This window comes from Passer montanus, unplaced genomic scaffold (assembly GCF_014805655.1).
Source record: "Passer montanus isolate IOZ18808 unplaced genomic scaffold, ASM1480565v1 scaffold48, whole genome shotgun sequence".
Taxonomy (NCBI): Eukaryota; Metazoa; Chordata; class Aves; order Passeriformes; family Passeridae; genus Passer; species Passer montanus.
Window position 1 is genome coordinate 5,382,820 of NW_024369707.1, and position 27,397 is coordinate 5,410,216.

At 42.7% G+C, this 27,397-nt stretch overlaps 1 protein-coding gene across 3 annotated transcripts in view; it reads right to left on the bottom strand.

The window, feature by feature from the left end:
- The window catches only part of ACSL3 (acyl-CoA synthetase long chain family member 3), a 48,646-nt gene extending 32,751 nt beyond the window's left edge, over window positions 1-15,895 (bottom strand). For 2 of the 3 annotated variants that reach the window (XR_005629026.1, XM_039722364.1), the window contains exons 1-2: window positions 15,804-15,895; window positions 1,261-1,364 (exon numbers count right to left, since the gene is read on the bottom strand). The gene's annotated coding sequence lies outside the window, so the exon portion shown is untranslated. The remainder of the gene's footprint in view (window positions 1-1,260; window positions 1,365-15,803) is intronic. The other variant, XM_039722363.1, reaches the window with a different exon arrangement.
- Window positions 15,896-27,397: the final 11,502 nt, after the last annotated feature.

Here is a 27,397-nt window from a genome sequence, read left to right on the forward strand (position 1 = left end):
ACAGCAAGCAAGCCCAATGCAGCTGAACATGACAGTACATTTTCTGCTGGTTTTTTTTTTCCTTATACAAAAGGTCATTTAACATCCATTAAGAAAATCGCTTCTAATGACAATGTAAAAGAACACTGTTTACATTAAGATACAATGCTTGCTCATGCATTCTTCTCTGTAACAATTATTATTTCAAACCTTTAATGTATGCTATTTTAAGAACTCAAAATGAAAATACAGTACTAAAAATCAACCTGCAGAACTAATCTAAAAATTAGAAGTTTTAGTGAAATTTTCAAGGTTGTATCAGATCTGGAAGGCCTAAAAGGGAAGCAATGTTTGCTGCTTAACATTCTGCCTTTAAAAAAAAATAGTACCTAACAAAAACAAAACTTTGAAAGGTTTAGTGAAATACTATACATGGTTTTAACAATATGTTGTACTTTTTAATTTTGGAAGTAGATGACTGCTTCTGACCATAAAAAGAGTGTAAGCAAACCCATCATTTTGGGGCAGGGAACAGAAAGCAGAGGACATGATCCTCTGCAGTTTTTTAAAGTATGAGACTATGACACAGTGAGAAAGTTCACTGCATTTTCAGCACTGGAATTTTGTTCTTAGGTAGCTCCTGCTTAATCACTGAAAAATAAAAATACATGACATGTGGTAATATTCTAACTCAAAAAATACATCTGCAGATCAGCTGTAAACACTCAGGTTCTTACAGAACATGAATCCATCCTGGTTTCACATAATCCTGCTGGGGTTTTTGAGGACTCAGTGCTCAGACCATGACTAGTGATGCAGGAAAAGTTGGGAGGTGAAATCCTGGATGAAAGAGCTGCTAATTTATACAAGGATACAATTTACAGAAAATCTTCTCAAGCAAAGGGTTCTGGACATGCATAAGAACTGTTCAGTTACATGTAATTCATGTTTAGTCTGGTAGCCACCAAATGGGAAAGAGCAAGATGATAAATTAATTTTGACACACTTTTTCAACAGCAGAAAGAAGCAGCAACCAGTGCACTCATTCACGAGTCTGGAGAAATAAACCAGTACTTTTCAGGACTGATCCTTCTTAATACATAATCAGTGATTTGGGCTGATATACTACTTATACTAATACTGTTATACCCTTTAGTTTCAGAAGAAAACTTTTGTTAGGTGAGAAAGAAGAACAATCCTTCAAGGAATGTGTTTACTAATTGACCTGCTTATAACAACTACATTACAATAAAAGCATGAATTAACAAGAAAAAAAGGAACCTTATGCAACTTCTCATCGTGGCAGGTACAGGTACAAGAGTTGATACAAGATGTTCCAGTCTCAGTTTACTTAACAGGAGCGGTCACAGACAACTGCATGAAACCTAAAAATGGAAAATACCCATTAAATATGGCAATTATAAAACACATCCTCCATTTTTTCACTCATATTTTGTAATAAATAACACCTTTTTCTCATCTGATACTGCACTGTATCACCTCAGAGAATCTAGGCCCACTGCAAGTTAACAGAAAGCCAGATGTGACACACAGCACAGCCACTGCTCACACTCGAGCCCTGTGCAATCAAGGTGGCTGCAGCAGCTTTGGCTGAACTCAGGAGCTCATGGTACTTGTCTCCCTGAGAAATTCCAACTCCCCAGTGCCTTTCAGGGTACACTGCTTCAACCATTGTGGCAGGAAAAAAATTGACCTATCTTTGTGTATCCACCCACACAGAGAATGCACTTCAGCCTGAGTAATACAATATCCTTGAACACTTCACAGAAAGACTTAATAGTAATCATTGTATTTATTGATTTTGTTCTACTATACATTAACGTTTTATTTATTGTCCATTGCAGAAAGAAGTCTTGAAAACCTATGCCAGCAAATCACATTTAAAATATAAATGCAAATAAAGGCAAATGTAAACATTTTGTACCTATCACCTTCCAGCAAACATTACTATTTACACAGTTCTTAAAGATAATATTTTCCAGTTTCGATGGATTAAGCAGTTGCTGCTTGAGGTGAGGACCCCATTTTTTGACTTCCATAACTTCACACATACTAATCAAACCACAACCCAGAGACTCCAAGATACTCTTGCAAAGAAACCAGTTTGGTCAACAATTTGTAGTTTGTTTTTTTTTCAAGATTCACCAGTAAGACAAATTTAATATGTATTTCTACAACTACAGTTACTCTTGCAAAGAAACCATTTTGGTCAACAATTTGTAGTTGTAGAAATACATATTAAATTTGTCTTACTGGTGAATCTTGAAAAAAAAAACAAAAACAAACAAAAAAAAACCCACAAAAAAACCCAACATCAACCCTGATTTATTAACATTCACTGAAAGGATAAAAAGGTTATTCACTGGGTTAGGCTCTAACAGACAAAATAATCACGTTATCTTCATGTACCAATCTCTTCATTACAGAATATAACAACAGGAGTTCTCAAGACAATGTAACAACACCCTTAATTCTTCTAACTGTATCAAAAACCAGCCTATATTAGTTTACATCTGGACTCAAAACATTAACAACCCTGAAGAGGCAAGCTTTTACTGCATCTGGAATTCACTCAAGAGCTGTCAGTATTTGCTAGCACTCAGCAAGAAAGCCTCTCTTTTACACAAAGAAGAGACCAAAAAGAAAGAAGTCCCCATTACTGATTTATAAATACTCATGTAGTCATCTGTATAAAAATAAGAAGGCAAACCAAATGTACACAGACACAACAGCCAGTGTTTCCCAAGCCAGCTCCCTGGACTGTGAAGCAAGGAGGGCCTGAGGGATGAACGGTGCAGAGGAGAATCCCAGACATGTACCTGCCTAAGGGGAAGGTCTCTTTTGCAATATGGGTTTAAGGGACAGTTATATTTAAAAACAGATGTTCTTCACGGGTACAGCAGAAGTGTTTCACGGATTTCTTGAAACAGAGAGGATAGAAATCCCAGCAAGCCCTACTGAATGATAGAAATGGATGCTTTGGGTCCCTGGAGAGGAGCTGGTCCTCAGCACATCCTCCCAAATTGGAATCAACAGCAGCGTGGGCACAAGGACACACCTCACCTCCCCAGCCACCCTTCACTGCTTCCCACAAGCCCCCCTGTCACCACCTCCTGTATTCCCTGAGCACTGCTGCCCTGGCACTGTTTGTGGAGCTGTGCTGCTCTCCAGGGCCCAGCACCCTCCAGGCCATCCTGGCACATCCCTCTCTCACAGGCCCTGTGGTTTCCACACAAGTGCACACACTGTCCTTGTCCCCTGCTTGATGATTTTCCAGCCTCTGACCCCTCCCAGTCACCCTTTTCCAGGGCTGCCTGGGTCTCAGCATCACTGCTAACACAAGGGAGACCTTCCATGAGCCTCCCAAACATCCCCAAAACCCTTCTCCAGGCAGACCTGAGCCCTGTTACAAACAGGAGTGCCTCTCTGCTCTCTGCAGTCCATCTGGGAACAGGTCAATGGCTCTGTCCCAAAGGACATCTGCTTTCAACAGGGAGGAAAAGCACTGCTCAGTACACTGACACCCAGGAACCCCCACCCTCTGGGAACAAATCCAGCAGGACCTTCCTCAACAGCTCCACACGACCACGCTGGGCTTGTCACAGGCATGGAACAGCCTCTGCTACAGAAAGATCAGGAAGAGGATTGCATGGCTGTAACACATGTGCACACTCAGCCAGAGGTTGTCCTGAAACTCTTTCAAGCAAGCACACAAGAAACTAATTCCCACATCAACTCCAGTCCCTGATGTCTCACTCCCAGTCCTGAACAGGAGACAACCTGTCTCTCCCCGGACTTTGCCGTCCCTGCTGCTCCACATTCTGTGTGAACTGCTGTGGTCAAACACAGAAAGAGGGATGGTGGGAGACCAAAATTGCTATTGATTACGTCTCTGCTCTCAAAAGGAAGCAGATCTTCAGGACATCGAGAGAATAAGCACCTCTGAAAGGACAAGTAGGGTAATTCTGAGCTACCTCATTCAGATCATCTGTAGCCTCCAGCTGTGACCCACCTCCAGCACAAGCCTGGGTGAATCCCAAGACTCCTTAAATGCTTCCCCTTGCTCTGCCAGGGAACACAACGCTGGCAGATGGCCAGAGCCAACACAGCACTCCCACTCCTGCTTCCACAACTCGACCCACTCAACGCTTCAGCATGAGCAAATCCACAACTCAGCTCCAGTCCCGAGGGAAGCTCAGGCACTGCTCTGCAGGAGCATGGCTCTGGAAAGCACACGGGGCACACAGACCAGCAGGGAAGAGGCATCATGACCTGGAACAAACCAGTTTCCAGGTAGGAGTTCAACAGGCTGCTGGGGCAGCAAAGGTTGTGCATGAACTGCACAGCCTGAGGCTGTGATCTCAGTTTGGCTCAGGCAGATTTAACGCTGGGCTGCTAATAAAAACAGACTGTTCATCTCCAAAAGGTAATTCCACTCTTGCCCTCCATTGTACCAACACAGAGTGCCTGTGTGGCTAGGAATGAGTCAGATTAGCTTGTTGATCCAGTTTAAACCCTCTCGTTCTCAGGGTGGAAAGGTGGATTTTCCTTTGTATCAACTTCGGTTTGAGCCTACCATGAATCACTGCAATCACCTAAATCAACAGAAAATTAGCACTACAAAAGATGTTATTCTTCTGCTATGCAAAGTGAGTAACCATGAATTGACAGGAGTTACAGACAAAGCAAAACAGGAGGAGGAGAGGGCAGAGGCTGGCAGTGGAGCTGCAAATAAAGCCCACTGGGCTGGGATGAACCGGGCTCAGCACAGGACAGCAGGACACCCTGTGACACGGGTGTCACAGCACGCTGCGGGGTCAGGGCAGAGCTGGGGCTGGGGATTAACCTGCTGCTCTCCTGCTCATGATCTCACTGCTTACCTTTACAGGAGCTCAGCCTTGGGGGTTTCAAGTGCTACAAGCTTAAATACCTTTAAAGTTTGGGTGTAGGCTAATACACATCCTATAAATACAAAGGGGTTTAATTTATGTCCTCCACATGTCAGTGCTACCTTTGTAAAATTTTACTCCTATTTCCTTAGGAGGCAGCCAGAAGGCATGTTATTAGGATAAATAAATTATTATGTCCTTGTTAAACACCAAGATACTACAAAGGTGGGAATTACATGAACTAAAAAAGTCCTTCTACCCTAGAAAGACACTCTACAGTATTAACTAAATTTTGACAAAAAGGAAAAAGTTTTATTATCTAGAAAATATTTCTTTCCTCTTAGTAGATTAATTTACATCAAGTGTGAGGAAAAAAAAATCACACCTAGTGTTGGCAAACAACAGGGAGACAAATGAGGTAGCACAGAACTAAATTAGATAGAAGGAACTGACATTTCTTGAGGGCACAGAACCGTGCTTTTCTAAAATAGAGCCTTAGTACATCCAGTTTTTCTAATTAGGTAATGGTAAGTGGGTAATAAAAACTTCTATTTGACATCAATCTCTTTTGATGAGCCCCACTATCTGAAATATCACTGCACACTAGGTATACCCAAGCCCCACTATCTGAAATATCACTGCACACTGCAGGACAGCAAGGGCCCAGGTTTGTACATCTCTCCTCTGCTTCCTAACGAAACAGAGTGACATTTGTAAGAAAATGAAAGGTAAAGTGACATTACAAAGCAAATAGATTTATTTCCCCCACAAAAAAGGAACAGGACTCCAAAGCACTGTCCGACTGCACAGGCTACAACTTAAGTTTAAATCTTAGTTCCAGGTGAAAAATAAAACTAAATGAAAGTGAGTTCAACACTAATGAGCTCCTGGAACAATAATGAAACACTCCTAAAGCTACCTTCAACCCACAATATGAACACCCTTCCAATAAACCCAACTAAAAATGCAAACCTCATTGCAACTCTGTATCTTAGATTTTTTTCTACTTAAAACATTTTAAAATTTATTTTCCTTAAATATGGTTGGGGTTTTTTTAACTTATGCAAGACAGTTTAGATATTTAATGGATTGACAAATACATCTTTATTAATACGAACAATAAAACCCAGCTCCAATGTGACAACTTTGTCAGAAAAGCTGAAAGCACTTCCCCAAAAGAAATGTGCTAAAAACATGCTTTAAAATGATGTAACAAAGTAACAGCTATGCCAGAACACAATCCAGGGCTGCTCCATCTTTCATCTCCTTCCCCTCCCACTACACACACGAAACTTCATGGCAAACAAGTGTCTTAACTCGTTTCAGGCACTTTACCAGATATTGTCAATACTCTGCTTCCATTCCTCTTCACAAGCAATTATTAGAGCATTTAAGAAATGCATTTAGTGCCAAACTAAATTAAATGTTTTCATGTTTGTGACAGAGAAAAAAAAGAAACTAGTGGGTAAAGTACCTTGCTAGTGGAGAAGGCCTCAGAGGAGCTTTGGTATCTGCCAATTCACTGCTAGAGAGAGATGAAACGACCAATTTCCCCAGCATACTGCTAGATTTTCAAACCACAGACACAAATTAAATGTGGAAGAGTACATAAACACAAACACTGACACCACGGCACATACAGTATTTTAAAAGTCTGCGAAAAAATAAGCCAGAAGCTTCAGCAGTAACCTTTGCCTACTGAAGAAGTGGTGTAACAGCTGAGTTATCACTGCCAGCTTGTCACTCCAAATTCCTACAGTCATTTTCCAGCTCGTTTAAGACAATTGCCCTAAGTGCTTCCACTGGGAGGCAGACTCTGCTCTCCATCCCAGCCCAAGGGATTCACCAGAATGGTTTCATGTGCTGTTTTCTACTACAAAACACAGCCTAAGATCAGCTCTCCAGTTTCTGGGAAATCTGAAATGCTAAGGCATGAACAGTTATGGTTTGTTTGTTTGTTAGAAAACAGAATAAAAATAGATGATCAACTGCGATACATTCAATGTGGTTTGTACTGTATCCTAGTCATGTATTCATTAGATCAGAACAAAAAAAAAATTAACAAAACAGTCCCACATATTTTTAACTGTAAAGGTGCTTAGGTATTTTTTTAACCAGCAGAAGCTATACATGCAGAAAATTGTTCTTATTTACTTTCAGATGAATTGAAGTTCATGCAGTGCCACAGTAAAAATCATAACCCATTATACTGCATTCATTTTTCAATGAACTTTGGCCAGGTCCAAAATCTGGTAAGCCTGTATATTTATGTTGTCTTTACCTTCTTTCTTTAACATTTCTTCTCTATTTGATGGGATTTTGTTAGGGCTAGCTGCTGGCCCTGATGCTGGCTGACATTCCCTGGTGTGCAATGTCAATTCACACACCAAGATGAAGATTTGATTTCTTTATTCTAGTTTGCACAAAGTAGGGACCTAGGTGTAACCCCAAAAGTCAGCGAAACTTTAGTTACACATTTTACCAAGGGCATCAGTGTCACAAATACACAGCCTCAAACCCCTATTCACCAGTTACCTCTTACTACTCCCTGCTCATTATTCCACATGCACAGCCTCCTCTGCACTGGAGCCAGGGTCAGTTTTGAGTAGGTGGTCAGTGGGTGGTGGCCATGAACTCCCCTGCCAGAATCACCTTTCCCCAGGCACTGCTCAGTCCTGCTGACTCCACACTGGTGGCTCCTGTCCAGACAGCCCTCTCATCTTGGACCGTGTTCTCCTTCCCTCAAAACAGAAGATTAGCCAAGCCTACAAGTCTCTGCAGGTTTCACAGTGCAATTGCTTAATCAGAACTGCCTACCTATAGCTACTAATTAACATCAAAACAACTGCACAGTTCAGTTCAAATCTTGAAGGACCTGATAACCTTACACCAGAAGCTCCTGAAAAACAAGAAATAGATGAATACTCAGGTAACAAAACAAATCTGACAGAACAAAATAGAAGATATAGACGTCACAAGGAAGTGTGAAAATTCCAAGTCTTGAGACAAATTTCTCACAAGAAAAATATCAGCCAGATGAACAATACATAGGAATTTTACAGGAGGAATTTTACAGTACATTTCAAAGCAAGAAGGATATCCATAGCATGATGTAAGCTATCAGTGATAAAGAGGGATGTTCCACCATTTAATTTGAAAGGCTAAGCTGGCAACATTTTTTATACACTTTCTTTTTTGAAGGATAAATACATTTTCAGGTTCCAATTATTTGGGGTTTTGCTAGATTTTGTTTGGTTTGTTATTTTTTTAAACATCATTGTGTCCAGTCATCTAGAGTGATTTACCACCAAAATAAATGGAATTAAGTAGATCCCACAAGAATATCTGCTTTTCTCACACCCCACACTTTCCAGAACAGGAACAACCCCTCTCCACTGGCCTGCAATGGAAGTCACAAGTCCTTCAGAAAGGATCACCACCTTATTAAGGAAGGTTGCTTCTCCCAACCCATGTGCATGGTTCAGACTGGGTTATCCAACATTCACACTCGGTACAATGAAGAGCTCCCCTTCGAGCCACACAGCAGAAAAACAACAGGAATGCAATTTATGAAAATCACAGCCCTAGCCAGTCTTGACTCAAACCAATACTCACACAAGATTCACTGGGAGTTTCAGTTTGTAGACTGAATCTCTCCGTAAGGACTAAGCAAGACATCTCAAAAGCACTGCTTCACTCTACATGCAAAAATAAACCATGGAGCTTTTCCATAAGAGAGAAATTAAATTTGCTCTAAGTTCTAGGAATATGTAATTTTCACTTTTGGTAACTTTACCCCTGCCACAGGTTAGAAACCTGTTCTCAAAACCAGAGTCATCTGTTTCTCAGATTGCTTACAGTGGTACCTGTGAAACCCCACATCCTAAACACCCAGGTTCACAGATGATTAAGCCTGACTCTTAAGCTGGTTTAACAGAAATACTTTAAGATTTGGAGTATATGTCCAAATGCAACTATTGTCCTGCAATGGCAAGAAACTGCCTCCCTCCTAGTGATATTCAGGACCTAATGCTAAAAAATTACTTATTTAACTTCTGATTTCAAAAAACTCTAACTAAACCAAACCAATTTATAAGACACCAGAAATGCTGCACACACAATCAGTGGAAACGGGACTTCAACAAATATTTCCTATGGATACAAGCATAGCACCATAAACACCAAATTACCAAAAGGAACTGGAAAGCCTGGAAACCATGGCCAAACCATTGGCCAATCAAGCACTTGATGAAATCTGGGGAAGACTACCAGAGAAGAAGATTTTGACTGTTAGTGCTTCAGCCTCGTTTCTCCATCTATCTATGGACAGACAGCACATTTTGCATTCAACGCGTTGTGGGGTGACTGATGGAAGTCACACAAAAGGCTGAGCTACAGAAAGACAAGTAGGCTGCTTCTCTACAAACTGCTTTGTATGGTTTTTATTTCTCTTGGCTGCTCTAAAGTTCTAGGGACGGTGCGGAATACAGTACTACAAAAGAAAGAAACAGCCAAGGAAAAAGAAAATACTTCAAATTCAGTGTTTTCCTAAGGAGCTACTTGATCTAGATTTTATCTCGATACTGCCTGGGGAAAAATTACTCTTTTGTTCAAAATCCAGCACTATAATTTATTTAAACATGGCATACAGAAGTCTACCCTGCTTATTTGAGTCATCATTCTATTTTCTAGCTTTAGAAATAATAGAGTATCAGGACAACCTCTCTCCATCACACTGGAACAAATATCCTTTTCTCTCTTTTTATCACTCTTCCTTTTGTAAGCAAAGCAAGGCAGGATCAGTCATGAACATGCTCAACAATTGCATAACTCGAAGCAAACACAGAACAAGGTCTCATTAAATTAGAAGCCATTTTATTCTCTGAGAAGAAGCATTACACAAGTGTTGTTCTCAGCTCCAAGTCCTTGTGTGTCACCCTTAAAAATAAAACTCACAAACACAGGTGGTGACAATCAGAGGACAATATCCAGTGCCCACAGATATGTTCAGAATGGGATGAAGGTGAGGAAGGAACTACATCCTCCCAGGAGATCACTCAAGTCAGTAGTTCAGAATCAGTACACAAATACTGCGTAGGTAGAGGGAGGTTTGGGTAGAAGAGAATCCTGTTTTTCTCTTCAGGGAAATCAAACACACCCTTAGACTCTGATTATGCAAACATGACCAAAATTGAGGTACGTGGCTGGGTAGAGCCTTCACTGCTAAGTTTCAAGAGCACTGACCTTTTTTAAAAAGAAAGGTGCCACAGTAGCAACACCTTTTGTAGTAATTTTGTGAATGTTCTCAGGAAAAATTATTTTGCCTGCTTTATACAGATGTCAGTATTAGATTAATACAATGAGACAAGCTGGAAGTCCAGAATAGACTATTAAATATTTCTAGAAGAATATAAATATTTCACATGTTTCATGAGCCGCTAGCATTACAAGCGACAAGGAAAATACATCTTGCTTTTAAAAAAAATCCCCCAAAGAATAATGAAATATTAAGCTCATTATGTAATTAAAATATATGCAGTTTCAACCACTGTACTCTTAGAATCTGTTATCTTAGATGTATACACATTTACAGATGCACAAAAAAACAAGTCAGGATAGCAGATATGTCAGTCCTTTCACAAGCTGACCCAGCCACAACTGCATTTGTGACTGTGTAACACAGGATCTGGGCAGAAGACTTTTTTTCTTAACTATAACTGATATTATTAGTAAATTACAGATTTAAATTTTTTTGAGTGTCTGTTTTACCTAGCTTTCCTGATCAAAAACCCTCACCCCACCTTCCAACACCCACTAACAGCCTTGGCTTGGTGACCCAGACATTCACACATGAGCACACAGCCCTGCTGGGAAGTGGATTTGTACCTTGTTGAAAGTACTGGATGTTACCAGGTTAAACCTTTTGTGCAGATTGTAAGAAAAACAGGTAAGAATCTCCACAAGCATCTTCCCCCTCAAGAAAGGTGAAAAAATAAAATTGACGCAGTTTTTCAGCACTGCAGAATTGGAAAATGTTTTCTATGCATCTTGAAGTTATCCATTAGGAAAAGCACTTCTCTATTCACAATTTCTCTAGAACAATACACTGCAGCAATACTTCAACAGGACAATTAAACTGCAGCTGTAAATGCCTGGAAAGTTCTGTTACCAGGGCTTTACAAGTCATTTGTGGACTTACACTGGGGCAGACCAAACCCAGCTTGCCACCAAGCTCCCTGCCTGAGCACTCCTGGGACAGCTGTCTCCCCTGGGCGCCTGCTGCCTTTACCTCTCTTCAGCACTCACAAAAATCCTGCCAGAATCTGTAGACACAAAAAAGCAGATGTTTCTCTACATAACCACTTAAATCCTCCTGCAAGCCATCACCTCCTGCTTCTTCTATTCCCTTCTGCCTTTTTCCATACCCATGCACTCAAAACCAACTACAGATACCTCTTTACCAAACACAAATTATCAACTCATCTAAATTTTAAGTTAACCACAGATGTTCTACTTTCCAGTTTTTCATAGGTTCTCACAGAATGAGCTTATAAACATTGATTTTAATAATGGTTTGGTGAAACAACTGCAGACCACACTCAGTTTCATAGACTGTCTTCTCATACTGTCTCAACTTTGGTTGGTAGAAATTTTATTGTATATCTGATCCAACAGAGCTTGCATCACCATGCACACTGATGTATGGCACTGCAACAATTGCACAAGAAGCACAGTGCCCATGGAAAACTTTCCTGAGGATGGCCAAGATTTCTCACACGTCTGAGCAACCACCCTGAACAAAATGAGGCATGTTCCATACCCTGTCCTGGAGAGCAGTAAGGCAAAGGCAGAAGTCCTGCTTCTAAAGATGCAGAAAAAGCTTTTCTACATAGTTTTCAGTTCACAGTATCCTTATGGAGTTATCTCAGGAGAGAATGTTCTACAGACAGGAATATCACACAGCAAATAGAAGGGGACTGAACGTGGCAGTACTGTACTAGTGCCACTCTGCTGCTTCAGCAAGTCACTTCTAATCTTCACTATCTATTTTCCCCTTCCAGGTCTCATACTGGTTTCGTCTAATAGATACAAACATTCAAGGTAAGGATATTTACTCAGCTCTAAAAAGCAAAGCACTAGATTTCCAGTTTTATAGTGCAATGGGAGAAGGTTTGCAGTTTGTTCTTGCTGTTTTCACTGTCAACAGTGAAAATCCATAGGCCAGTAACTTCAATAATCTTATCTTCCCTGCTTTTCAGGAAACTCATCAGACTGAGAGGCCAGCCTGTCCCGTTTCAGGTATTGTAATTAACTAGCACATTTTTGTAATTAACAAGGCTCATGAACACTGAGGCAAAGACAACGTCCCAATGCACAGGTGGTGACAAATTGCCACCTCCTCCTCTGGGATTACAGACACCTTAAGTCAGCACCTAGACTTCCCATGAGCTCACTTAAGGAATGAGAGGGCACGTGGGTGAGGATTCCTTCCCAAGGATCTGTAAAAGACTCTTGCAAGTTTTGAACTGAGTTGGTTCAAACCATTTTGAATTGTGAACAACTTTTCTCTAATTGATTCAGAAGGTAATACAGAATAAGATCTGAGTTTCCTTCAGAGTTGCACTCCTGCCCCTCCCCAATATTTTGGAATAGTTGTTCAGGAGGTGTGTTTAGGATGTGGCCTTGTCCACATGATTTCCTTCAACAGATCCCAAACTGTATCTTGCAGCTGAGTACTGAACTCTTTGAGAGCCTCTCAAGCTTTACTACATAGCCCTGATGTAGACCAGGCCCTCAGGATGAAGAGCAGGTTCTTCCAACTTTAACTGCATAATTAAACAAACAAAGTCCTGCCATTTGAGAGCTGCCTGAGTGCTTGCTATACTGCTCCAAGTTTGACATGTAAACCTGCACTGCCAGACCACACGCAGCCCTAAACAAGCTGGCTCACAACCTTCCACTGCAACTGATCTGCTGGCAGTAATAGGTAGAGCCATGGGATAATTCAGGTGGAAAAGGAAAGCAGGGGGACTCTGGTACAACCTCAAGCTCAAAGCAGACTCAGCTGTGAAATCACACCTGCTTTCTCAGGGCTTTATCCAGCTGGATTTTGAAAACTTCCACAGAAAGAGTCTGCACGGGCTCTCTGAGCTACCAAGTCTCACCACTTGACACACCTCAGGGTGAAAAATGCCTTATGGACACAGAACTCTGCAACTGCAATTCACACCTGCTGTCTCTTCTTCCCACCACACACCACTGTGAAGAACTTGGCTTCACTCTCTTGAAAACTTTCACAGGTGCTGGAAAGGTTCCCCAAGCCTTTTCTTCTCCAGGCTCAACAACAGGCACAGTTCCTCTACTTGTCACAAATCAAAAGCTCACAACTCCAGCCAATCTTGGCAGCTGCCCACTGAACCCACTCCAGTTTGTCTACATTTCCCTCACCCAAGGGAGGGGAGCACAACTGGATGCTGTATTCTGGACATGGTCTAACCAGTGCCAAATGGATGGGATAATTGTCTCAATTGTCCTACTGGCTGTGCTCCTGTGTTCAGCTCGCTGGCCACCATGGCCCCCAGAGCCTTCCTAGCTGGGCTGGCCCCAGAACAGGCTGTGCTGGTGCAGGGGTCACTCTGACAGGGAGAGAGCCAGGGAGCCCCCACCCACCCTTAAGGAGCTGCTTAAATGGTAAATTTGCTTAGTAATCGGCAGCAGATGAAACGGATCGAAATTGAAGCCAAGTCTTCTTAGTGTTAATACACCTTACTTAGTAGTACTAAGTCGCCTCTTAGGGCCATATTCAGATGGCCTAAATTCCACATAAATCCTTCTGCCTCCTATTTCTTATTAGCTGGCTTTCAGGCAGCTCCCCACTCAGTGTCTTATGTAAATTCTCTGAATTGCTTTTCAGAACCACCTAGAATTCTCCATTGACTGGGAAAAGGGGCTCCAGTGGAATTCAGGCCACCTGAGCCTAGTTTTTAAGGTCCAGTAACACTGCAGCATCAGACTGCACTATTTTTTGGATTTGCCACCATGGCAGTAAGTAACAGTTGGCTGTCAGGACAGGTTTAGTTACCCTCCCACTGGAACAAGTATTTTAAAAGAAAATGTAGACTGCTAAACAATTCAGGACTCAGTTCTTCCTGCTACTTTCTGGAAATTTAATCCATAGCTGGATCTCCTTTAACAAGAACACTTTATCCATAGTCCTTTTGAATTTTGTCCTGAGCCATGTGCTATGTTTGTTCCAGAAGTCTTGACAGTCCATTCAAAAAAATTGGGTCTTTAGTATGACTCAATGGCTCAAACCATTCACTGGTCTACAGAAAGGCAGAATAAAAGCCCTACAATCAGCACTGAATGGGGGCTGGGGAAAACAGTGGTTTAAATGCTCACCAGTTCAGCAAAAGCACACCATGCTTTAAGTCAAACACGACAGTAACTCTCCTAGTTCTTCAGAGATTAATTAGCTTTCCGATAAATACCATTCTGATTTTCTGAGGTTTCTGGCTAAACCACATCTTTGAGAAGTTATTTCTTACAAGCATCATAGACACTTTTGGAAGTGTCCTAAGTGAGAAATTACTCATAGTCAGCTCAACAGGCCCTACTCAGTGTTCTTACATACTCAGGATTCTCCAAGCAAAAGAGATGGAGCAGGGAAGATGGGAACCACACAGAAACACTTCTGAAAAGGGGAACCAGATTCTACACACCACAGTCCTCACACCTCTTTTCAGGCCATTAATAGTGTTTATATCAAAGCCCCACAGCACTCGATGCACAGGTATGGAGAGTCTACCCCTTGTCCACAGCTGTAAGCCAGAGCTCTCTCAAAACATCCCACCTCTGTGAAATATAAAGAATAAAACTGAGGCTGGAATTTATACCTGCATCCTTACTTGAGTGGAGCAGGACATTTGAAGATAGCACAAACATTCAGAACCAAGTGCCAGCTTATTGCAGGTCAAAGAGACTACTGTGGAATTAAGTCAGCAAGCCAAGAGGGACCAGATCCATACCACAGACTGACTTCAATACAAGTTTCAAAATTGTTCACCACACAGAGCAGCAGCTCCTTCACACTGACTGAAGTTTGTCACTGAACAAACAAATGTTAAACCTGAACTAACCTCCTGTTTCTAGGGACCAACAACAACAAAAATGCTGAACAACTACAAACAAAAACAGGTCTGTAAGTCACAATGCTCAGTTTCAGCCATTCCTGAGGCATAAATCTACAGGTCAGGGAAGACTCACCAAGCTTACAAATGTCTTTCCTTAACTTTTCAAAGCACACACAACAAACAGGATGAGAAGTGCTGCAGACAGCAATGAATAAAAAGTCTTACGAATGCACCCAGATGATTACCTTCCTCTTAGGATACAGTTAAGACCTGATAACACATCTATTATTTCATGCTTCTGATTTTTTAGCCCCAGGAAATAAAAGTCATAAGCCAAAGTGAATTTTTGCACAACGAGATGGCAATCCACTCTGGAGAAAGACAGTATCAAGAGCAGAATGCAAGCAGTCAAAAATCACATTAAAGCTTTTGGTTTCATTTTTTTTCATGTTTTTCTTTACATGATACTTAAAATAATAACACGACAAAAAAAAAAAAAAACAAATTTCATGTGAACTCAAATTTTTGTATTTTGAGCAAAAATTATTTCCCTTGCCCTTAACAGACTTTTTAAAGTAACCAAAATATTTTTATCACTGGTATTACTCTTTTTCATTAATTCTGTACTGATAACAACACTTAAAAACTGAGGCTGCTCAAACACAAGAATTTCACATCTGGTGTTACCAAACCCATTTCACAGGCCAAAAAAAAAAGTGCTGAACTATAGAATCTGATACTCCGAAACAAAATGCAGTACTTATTGTAAGAGATTACATACCAGCTGCTGTACACAATAATTCAATGTTGGTGGGGAGGGCTTGTTTCTTCAGCACAGTAAAAAAAAAATAAATGGATTGGTTATAAACTATCTTACAAATATTTTTACTCTGTTACTGCCCTCATTTCTCCGGAGGTTACTGTTTCCTCATGTCGCAGGGATTCTGTGTGAGTCCCAAACACTGAGCTTCACGCTTATGGAACTATCTGTAGTAGTATTTTAAGGCTTGCTGCTCTCCCTAGGAGTGAAAGGTGTCCCTGTGCTATCCTTCCCGGCGAGCCCTGGAAGGGAACGCACCCCAGCATCAAACCCTGCATGGATCCCCTGGAAACAGCCCGGCAATCCCGAACCCAGCCCGCACATCCCGGCCCGCTCCTCCCGCGGCCCTGCCGCCTCCGCACCCCCCGCGCCCACCGACCGCGGGGCCGGGACAGGGCACCCGGCCGGGACAGGGCACCCGGCACCGGGCACCTGCCGCCCGCCGCGCTCCCGCCACCCGCTCGGACGGACACAAAGCAGAGCAGCGCGCAAAACCGCGCCTGTTACCGACTATTATCCCGCTAATTATCCGGAGCGCCGCTCCCGCGGGGGCGGCGCCGGTGCGCAGCCGCCGGCCCCGCCGGGCCGCCTCAGCACTCCGTGCGCCACGCCGCCTCCTGGTTGGCCCGCGCCGGGTGGCGCGCGGGGCCGGGCTCCCGCTGAATGGGGTTACTACAGGTCACCGGCGCCGGGGGGCGGGGCCTGCGCCGCGGGCCAATCGCTGGCGGGGGGCGGAGCCGCGTCGGCTGCGCGTCGTTCCGCGCCGCGGCCCCGGCGCCCCCGCGCTTGGTGCCGGTGTTGTCCCTCACGGAGCCTCCTCACGGCCCCGGCCCGCCGCTGGCCCACGCCCGATACCGCCGTTAAAGAATGGCCGTGCGTTAAAGAATGCTTTTTGCCAAGCCTCCCGGTCAGAGCGAGTGACCGCGGCGGCGGGCTGAGCGCGCCCCGGAGCCGCCCCGCGCGGGTCGCTGCAGGAGCCGGGGCCGCCGTTCGGGCTTTGCCGGCTCTGGGGGCTCACTGGAGCGTGTCCCCCGCCGCAGCTGCTGCTGCCGGGGCTCCTGGCCGGCCTCTCATCGCTCATGGCACAGCCCCTGGGCAGAGCTGGCGTCACCTGGAGAGGTTCTGGCCGGTGCTGCTCGAGGCTGGGCTCCTCCTTAGCAATTCCTGAGGATCTTTTGTCACCAGTGACTCATCCAGGCCCTGCAAATGTTCCTTCAGAATCAGAGGTTTTCATTTAACCGGTGTAATGCAATACTGAAACAAAACAAACGAGCCCCTGCCAAAGAGGAGCGAAATAAAAACAACAAATGGGAAGAAGGTTTCAAAGCCCAGGGTGCCGGGCCGGCCCCTGCGGCGGTGACAGCCACCGCTGTCACAAGGGCAGCTTTGTTTGCCTCCCCTGGTCAAGCCCCTGGCACTGCGGCCCGGGGGTGTGAGGGCACGGCCCGTGGCAAGGGGAGAGCAGGACTGCGGAGCTGAGGGCATGGCCGGGACACGCCGAGCCCACAGACCATCGGGCATGGCCGGGACACCCCGAGCCCACAGACCATCGGGCATGGCCGGGACACCCCGAGCCCACAGACCATCGGGCATGGCTGGGACACCCCGAGCCCACAGACCAGCGGCTGTGAGCTGCTTGGAGCCAGGTGTGAACTGTGCAGCTGCCACCGCCCATGCCTCCCGTTCCTCCTTCCCCTCACAGACACCGCCTTTCAGAGGCAGAAACACTGTTTGCAAGTCCAGTCATCTGCAGAGTTACTCGGGTGTTCACCCTTGCTAAAAGCAGATTAACAGGATATATACTTGTAATCCAAAGACCAACTAAGTCAGTCACCTCAGTTACTGGAAAAAACACTTCCAAGTGTTTAGAACTGGAACACAGGAGATGGCTGCTGGCTGTTCTGAAAAGCAGGGAAACATTATCCACAGGAGTTATCTGAGCCATAAAGGTCATGAGCTGCTACCTGCTGCTACCTGAATTATGGGTAGGAGTGTGGAGACATACTTAAAACAGTTGCACGCTCACTGGGAAAAAGTGAAAAAGGATAAACTGACATGGAAGGAGAAGGAACTCAGTTTTCAAAGATGAAAAATGCAGACATTTGTGCAACAGAAGGGAATTAAGGCATTGTCTGCCAAAAGATTTACTAATGTTGGTAGAGACAGAGTAAACTTAATAAATTCGTTGGGAACATTAGCACAGGGAAGAGTCCTAGATTTGTCTTACACCATCTTTCACATTTCTTTCAAGGCAAAGAAGCTTCAGGATAAAACTACAAAAGTGATTTGATGTAAAGGAAGATTGGAGGTAAAGCACTGGACAGCACAGAGCTCATCTCCTCAGATCTCATGTTGAACCCTCTGCTCTTATTTATTTCTGGGTTAGCACCAGCAACTGAGCCATAAAACACCTTGTCAAAAGCCTCACTTTGAGAAATGCTTGGAATCTGCAACTTGAAATTAAATATTATCCTTATTAAACTGCTGGATCTGAATACTATCAAGTTTTATGAGAAGGAGATTTCAAAGAAACTTTAACTTCAAATACAGATTTGTTGTAAACTTTGGACTTCAGCCTCATCTTTATTACAGGGTGCATCAATTTAAGTTTGCCCGAACTTTTCATTCATTTGAAATCCAAACACTAACTCTGTAACTGGCTATATTTATTCCAAATAGACACAGCTATTGGCTGTACCCCTAACAGTTCTCAGGGTAAATGAGGAGTTGATGGCTCCTAATTCAGCTCAGCATCAGAAGAGAAACAATAACTGCAGCCTACACTGATAAAGCAACTTCAACTTCACAAACACCTAAGGCTTAAGAAATTATACATATATACACAAACAACAACATGCTGATTTAAAGATTCCTACATGTATGCAGTACTTTCACAAGGTTCTTCATAGATTCGTGGTGTTTACATACAGCAGAAGTAAAGCTTTTCATGATATCAGAGGTATTACCCCGCCTTTTGCTTAAATGTAGATTTCACAGGGCAGGGCTTTGGAAGGTACTGGTGTCATGTGTTACTGTAGCTCTTTTCTTGCAGGAGCCTATGCCGAGTATCCCATGGGGAAACCAAAGAATGTGGGGATAGATAGTACACAAAAGAGTCACCAATTAAATGAGGGAATAACAAATGTTTGTCCTTGGAAATTTAACCTGCACAAGGCACTACACTAGAGACTATGGGGGACAGTAGCCTTTCCTACACAAGTTGTGCATAATGATAGGAAATTGAATAGTAGCTTATTTATATTTTCATTAGAAAGGCACAAGAGCACAATTGAAGGCAGGAAAGAAGTAGTTGTATCACCCTAGAGCATTCAGCAGAGAAGGAGTATCAGGGAAAACATGCATGGCTGTTCCTCACCACATTCATGTATTCACAAACTCTTGTTTGGCTTGGTTCTTTTTGATTTCCAGAAGGAGAAGCTCATTAACTATTCTCACGTTCCCTTTTAAAGAGTTTCAGGCATGCAGTCGAGGGGAAAAAAACATTGCCATATGTTTTGTTCAACAACAGAATGAATAGCAAGTGGTAAATAGCAGGGAAGATTGCAAGAGATCTTATGAAAATACTGATTTGGAAGTCAACTGACTCATCAGGAAAGAGAACAGCAACCCAATGTTATATTTGGCCAATTCTAGCTAATATCCAGGGGGAATTAATAAAAACAAAACCACGAGCCACACTGAAAGAGGAGAGCTATGAATGGATAAATATGTGTGGAAGGTTGGCATTAATCTTTCATGAGCAGGCTGCTGCCCACCTCTTTTTGGGAAGAAGCTAGAGGGGGAAAACCCAACAGTGTCACAGATATAACAGATGTGGGAGCTTTTAACTAAAAATCCTTGGAGGGATACAAAATTTAGGAGTACAGGACAGTACATGTGTTTAAAGTAAAATCAAACTGACTTCCTATGTGAAATAAAAGCCATTAAAGAAGGGCTTGAGTGGGACAAAGCTCATGCTCTCAACAGAATATATTTCAGTGTATGCCTTCAAAACTGTGAAAAATGAATTACTCTAAAATTACAAAACTGTCTTCATGTCTCATTAAATAATTGAATGCTACAACTTAATACAGTGTTAGTCTAAATTAAATTAATTGTAACTAAAGATAACATTTTTAAACAGTTTGCTTAGAACTTATTTTGCTTTAGTTACAAACAATAACCTGTTCAACAAAGGGATTCATATCCATGACCGTGTTTAATTAAAGACTGAAACTGATGTTGTAATAATTTATATCTAAAGATATCCTGTTAGTGTGGCATTTTTGATGCCTTTTTAAGCATATAGAGGGCTGAGCTACTGTTGAAGGGGCAGGAAGAGCCAGCTGGGATGCAGGTTCTGGCAGCAAAAACAGCTTGTGTTCCTGAAGTGATCATTCTCACAGCTGTTAATTTCGGGGTGTTGCTTTAAAAGATGAGAAAACGTTTCTAGACCAAGCAACATGAGGTTTCAATGCTAAATAATCCTCATGTACATATCAGTACATTTGACTCATTTTTATCTGTGAAACTTTTTGTTTCCAAATAAAGAAACGAATGAGTAAGTTGCTAAGATTAAATTGGAAAGCAGCAAACTCTGGCAACATGCCCCAATGATTAATTATTTAGTAGAACACTTGGTCATATGGGCATGCCCAGAGCCACTTTTCACAGAGAGATTGATGACATTAATAATAAGGTGACTGAGGATATAGTGGAAAATTTATCACCACTTGACACAGGCTCAGCTTTTTTAATGCTTAAAGTACTTTACATTCCTAGCTTGTATTTTCTCATCCTACAGTTCTGTTACCAACCCACTGTGATAAATCAGAGTGTCATTCAGATATTAATAGTAGGATAACCCCACAAACCTGAAATTTCTAGTTAAGGGAAAGCATGTAAACGGGTTGAATCTGTAAAACAAGCTGCAAGGCACACTCGGCAACACTGCCACACCCTGGAACTGCCGTGCCATGAGAAACTGTGTCACCCACGGAAAATCAGGGGAAGGATTAAAAATAGAATTTATTTCTGCTCCTGAACTTTCTTGCTCAAGAGCTGCTTGTCATTTTCTAGGCCACTGAAACGTTACAGTGGAGCTGAGTGTCAAAGGCAGCCAAGAGGAATCAAATCATCAAATGGTATCTCAAACCTGCAGAAAAACATTCATCCCTATGGGCTCCAAAGACAGAGGTATCCTGAGATTCTCACAATTTAATCATCAAATAGACCATAAAAACATCCAAGCGCAGGCCTAAGTCTGTGTCTGAGCCTTCCCCACCGTACCCCAGCAGCTGCCCAGACTGGGCTTCCCCACACTTGCTGTGTGCCCAGGTGTTGCTCTGTGGGCATGGATGCCCTGGCCCTGCTGCAGCCCAGCCCACCAGCACCCCTCCTGCTTGGTGCAGCACAGGTTTAAGGGTGTTTCTTCATTCAAGCAGCACTGACACAGAGCCCTTTTGCTTTTTAGACCACCCTAGTAAGACTCAGCAGGTTTGTCTGGATTACCCTGTGTGCACCTGGTATTTGGGAAGGGTGGAGAAAAGCCTCTTCTCAGGACAGATCTGCTTTCCTCTGAAATTCTGATTAAATAAACATGGTAAACAAGTATTGTTACAGACAGAGATGGCACATTATAAACTCAGTAACATGACAGTGAGTGGCCAAAACAATCAAAGACTGATTTCCTGGTCTACCAGGTGAAGACTGCAAAGGCTTCCAATATTTGCTTTTATTCAATGGGCTTTGTTTAGTCAACTACTGTACAATGTTTTCATAAAACAAAACTACTTTGCTGTCTAAGGCTTCAACCAGAAAACAAATGTGGCCAAGGGTTTCCAAAACAGAAGCTGAAATTTGGGTTCTTTTGCAGGTGGGAAGTTTGGGGTTATTTGAGAAAATTGAGGTAAACTACCACATCTTTGGCAGCTTGAGAAATGCCATGGCTTAGGTGGGTGCCCAAATGTACCCAAGACACGTTCTGGGAGAACATCCTCCAATTATCCTGTCTTCTGTAAACACATTCATGGTGGAACTGCCCCTCACAGCTGGGTGTGTAAAAGCCAAAACTAGAGTATACACTTTAGAAAGAAAGGTATTGCAATAAGTTCCAGATCTGTTGTGCAAAAACCAACTGTTAGTGTTTTGTGACTCACAGACTCCAAGGTGCTGTTAGTCAGTACACTCAGGGAATGACTATTCCAACTGCATTATGATTCATGCATAAAGCTGATCTTGAATTTGGGGTTGCTTACATCCTCATAGTTGCATCTGATTTCACTTTGGGATAACAAATCAGTCACCTGAAATTTAGTCAGCAAAACTTAAATTCAGTGAACACACTTGGATTTCCTTTGTAGTGCAGTACAGCAATGCTTCCATAAAATTGTCAAAAGAATGCCTTTCAGTGTGTTTTGTAAAGGAGGAAACATCTTTCTTCTGGCAGAGATAGGGAAAGGAAGTCAAAGCCATCCCAGTTTCAGTAAGCTTAACTAGAGAATTCTTCAAACAATCAGGGCTGTAGCAGGGGTGCCTGGTTTGGCAGGCTGAGCTGATCAGGGCCAGCCTGTCTCCTGCTTGGCCCCTGCAAGGCAATGCTTTGGGGCTTGTTCTGTTTAGTGCCATTAGCCCATCACCCTTCTGCACAGCACTTTGGAGACACTACAGCTGTGGAGTAGCAGACATGTGCCCAGCAGAGTGGAGAAAAAAGTGAACTATTTCCTTGAAACCTCACTTAGGAGATTTGTACATGTGTTAAAACAGAGATTATTTAGGGGCTTACATGTCCATGGGTTCTTCTGGGAAATGCTGAGCTGAATGTCAGATCTGCTCAATTTTATATTTTGAGTGTTCCTTACTGATTGTACCAGACAGTCCACACAACCTACTGCTTAAGGGAACCCTCACTCTCCAAATCACTCCTCAGTAATGATAAAATGAGGCTCATTTAAGTTTTGGCTGATGGACATACTCCTTTGCTTCATTGCAATTCCTTAATGATTCAAAATCTGATATCAGGAACAACAGATTATGAAACAGAGCTTCCCTAGCAGATAGGTCTTATATGCATAAGAAAATAATTGTATGTTAAATAAAGTAATTGCCAAAGTCAGTAATTCAGTAATACTACTTGCAAAATTCAATACATTTTAAGGCTATCCCACCGAAATACTAGAGAAAGAGGTCACTGATTTTAAAAAAAAATCTAAAATTAAATACTAATATACTTTTGTACACTAACTTTCCATTCTATACCATGAAAACATATTAGAAAGCATTAGAAACATATAGAACTGAGAACTCACAGTAACAATACAACACACTGTGATGTACTCACAGTACAATCAGAAAATAAAAAGAGAATATGCATAGGAAAAAGGCAGGAGGATTTAAGAGTATTGTCTCATTCAGGATTTCAGAACTGAAGGTGCAATAATGAAAGTATGATTTTATAATCTTCCTCCACCTTGGCATTATTCTGAAGTAAATCTATGAAGGCATAAGTAAGTGAAGGCAGTGTGATCTCTTTGCTGATTAAAGTGATCCAGCACTGGGTTCAGATATAGGGTGGTCTGGGTTTAGGGCAACTAGGCCAGTGGTAGCTGGGAGCACATGGAGCATTCACCCTCACCTGAAAGGAAAGGTCTGAGGATTGAAGGATTAAGGGAGACAGTTTATGCATGAGGAACACTACAGCCACCCTTGCTAAACAACACACAGACCAGGATCTGCATCGCTGCAAAATGTTCACTTCTCAGCTAATGGAACATATGTGTGTCCCTCAAGACACTGCATTCTGTACCTCTTCACTTCTCTGATATTTCAAAGACATGAATCTTCCCAAGAAATGAACATAAACTATATGCAAATGTGTAAAAATTGGAAAAAAACCCAAATGCTTTGTATGCGTTATGAATGTTTTTTAAGGGATATCACCTAAATGTTTCACATGTGAGACCAAAACCCTGCTATATTCACAGGAGAACATCACAATTCAAAGAAGTCATTTATTCTGAATGGTGGTCCAGCTTGAGCACAAGCAGCTCCTGAATCCTGATGCTGTACCTTTGTGGAGACAGCCCACGCCAAGAAGCTGTAACACCAATCTAAATAGCTGTAACCTTTGGCAGGAAGACAATGAACGTGAATTTATCCTCACACAGGACAAATCCCTCACAAAATACACTTGGGGCTGGTGTTTGCCAGCCAGTGTAGTTACTGGGCCAGTGTGCTCAGCAGTGGGTGTGGGCTGTGAGCATTGTGCTCCTGTGCTGTCAGCCAGCACCCCACAGCACAGGTACCCAAGGGACCTCCTGCAAACACACATTTTGTGTTCAGTACAGTAAGTTCCCACACACACCATCCTGGGGAAAGCTGAGCATTCTTTAGCTGGAGATCACCCAGTTACTCACTGTAAATTTTTAAAATTGTATCTGCACTTTGCTTAGTGCAATTTGGGTTGTTTTAAAGGCATTTTGTCTCATCTAATTCTCTACTTGACACAAAAGCCTGGAATTCTAAATCACAGTCATTAGCACAGCTCACCAAGGTCATAATCTCACATAACCTGTTTTGCTCCTGGAAGACAGCTCTGAGGGCTCGACTGCCTGCACTGAGTCAGCTCCCTTGTCTTCCAGAATAGGATGTTAACACAGCAGCAGCATTGCTTTTGCTTGAAGTAAAGTATTGCTGTTCACCAGGGGAGGGTTTGCAATAATTGCTTCTTATGTAAACAGGCAGAAATGAATGATGCTTTCTGGAGACCTAAATAAAAGTCTTGTTAATTATTGCAAAGATGTATGGATGTAAAATCTCAGGCCTGATAAACATTGAGCCATTATACACTTAAAGTTCTATTTCATCTTTTATGTTTAAAGAATAAAGCAATAGTGTTGTATTATGTGGATGTGTTAGAAATGCCTGCAAACTATAGGGCTAGTTTATTGTCCAGTATTCTTAGAATATATTAGAGCACAATTTTTTCAAGATATTAAGGCTGCAATAGACAAGTGGACTACTCAGCTGACACTGTAATTACTGTGATAAAGGTAGTGGTGAATAATGAGTGTTGCTGCTGAAGGTACATTGTGGAATAATGAATCAATGTGTGAAATCTGGATGTCCTCAGGATAGGATCAGCCAGAAGAACTGCCAGTAGGTGTTATTTGCTTTGTTCCATCTGAGGCAAGCAAAGCAGGGTACAAACCATTACGAACTCATATTTATTAAGAAACTTAATTGGTATTACGCTGCAAACACGATCATGCAGTGTGCAACAGGTCTACATCCCATCACTCTTATTTAATAGTTTGATATTTCATTTAGTAATGTCTTTTGCCTAGAGGAATACTAAACAGCCACTTTCAGTTTTAAGGAATCAAATGATCTCCTGAAGACACCACTCCCAAAGCTCTTCTAGCTCTCACAGTCTGTCTTGGGGAAGCACACAGTTTTCCTATGTTTCATTTGCCAGAGACAAGTACAAAAGAAAAACTAATCTTCACCTTAAAAAATCCCAGCAAATAAGACACTGGTGTTCCTATACACAAAGTCTGAAAATATGACCGTTTTTGAATCCAGAAGGATGAATCTTAGATTTGCTATTATAATTTTAAATTTTTTTCTGTAGTGCAAGTAAAGTTTATTTAGATTGAGGCTTGCAGTGGGGCTTTCAAGAGACACTTATTGCCTACAGAATCCAGTTCTTGGTTTAGTACATATATGTATATATATATATGCTATGGCTATATATAGGGGATTGGCTAACCTAAGTCCCAAAAAAGTCATGTGTGAAGTGCCAGCTGCAGGGCAGCACAGCTGTGGCCAGCTGGAAATGCAGGCAGGAGAACTGCCACTGGTATTTCAAGAATATATTGTATTTCAGCAAGAGCTCAACAAAACTGGCACTGGGGAAGGGCAGGCCAAAACACAGGTAATCCTCCTGTTGAATTAAATGTTTGGGTCGCCTGAAAGTTCTGATTTTTCCCTTTCTGCAAGAGCTGCAGACATCAAGTACAACTCTTTCTGGAGCAGGCTGTTGGCAGCATGTAACTCACACAACATCACACAACTCAGCTGCCACAACCTCGCTCTCCATCGTCCCCAGAGCTTGTTGTGCTAAATGGAACACAGCCCTTCATCTCATAGCAGTTGTGCTAGACTAAGATCAAAGTCTAGCAGCTGGCAAATTAGCATGTGGGACTCCAGTCACGAGGAAAAGGCCTTTTCATACTTGAAAAACAACAAGTCTACTTCTGCTGCCACGTAACAGTAAACATAGTTATGGTTAGATACGTGATGATGAATAACAAGGATACAGATCACTGGCTCTTGAGTGCACGGAAATGTGTTCACATCACCCAAAATGCTGACAGTGCCAGGATTTGTCACTTGCTTTTAGTGACACCTCTCCCTATGTGCTGTTTTTTATCTATCATGAGCTAAAATTTCAAAATCTGGCAGTACAAGCTAGGTATGGATGTCCTGAACTCACAAGTTATTCACAGAAAGCCAGATACGTATAAAAAGTGGGAAGTTTCATGCATGTGTATCCTGTTTGGTCAGCACTGCTTGTGGTAACAGCCTCTCTACATGACAGGTTTGGTGATCACCTCTCATCAGCTGCATTCCAGGCCCCTTAGCCTGGCCAGGAGGTGGCTGAGAGCTTCTGCTCAAATGAGACTAGGAGGGGAGTTAAAACTGAGCCAGTTAAAACTCTTGATTTTTAGTCAGTCCTTCAGTGGGTGATGAGGAGCACAGGACAGTGGGCCTTTGATGTCGTTAGCAGTGGTAATTCTGGGACCTGCAGCCAGCGTTGGCAGGATGACAGTTCTCACTGGGATCATGGAGGCACTGCTGCTCCCCAAAGCCAGTTATTTTAAGTCACATCTAAACAAGGAATTATCAGCTTAAGATCAGCCTTTCTCCCCTGCAGGTTCAATTAGATGCAATACTTGGTACTGAAAGGCAGAAGCACATCCCTCTCACTTGAGCCAGACTGCTCTTGCCTTCAGTGGGTGTTGGCTGCTGCTGAACTGAAGAATTCACAGCCTGGCCAGAGGTATGTGGGTAAATACCTGGGAGGCTGACATGCCCTTTGTGCCTGTTTGCTTCAGCAGAGGCACAGCAGCCTCATTTCAGACACTTCCCTGCATGCCAGTGCCTGACATCCTGCCTGTGGGAGGGCAGGTGACTCTGCACCATTTCTTGTGCCACCTGCCTGGCACCGCCACGCTTTCTGGTGGTGGCTGTTTGCCTTCTCTCTTACTCATGTCCTGAGCAAAATTAAACCAGCACACCACCAGAAGCTACCACTGGACTCTACACTTCACAGCCTGCCCCATGCACGCTCCTTTTCCTTCCTCCCTCCATACTCTGCACTTGCAGTGGGTGTTTGCTGCTCCAGCCATGGTGTACTTGGAGGCAGCACATCTGCACCAGCAGCCTGCATCACTGCTGTAATGCAAGCAGAGACTAAAAGCCCATTGCAGACAAGATCTTAGAAACATGAAGAGGCTTGCAATAAGGAAAACAAAACAAAATGCTCTTAACAC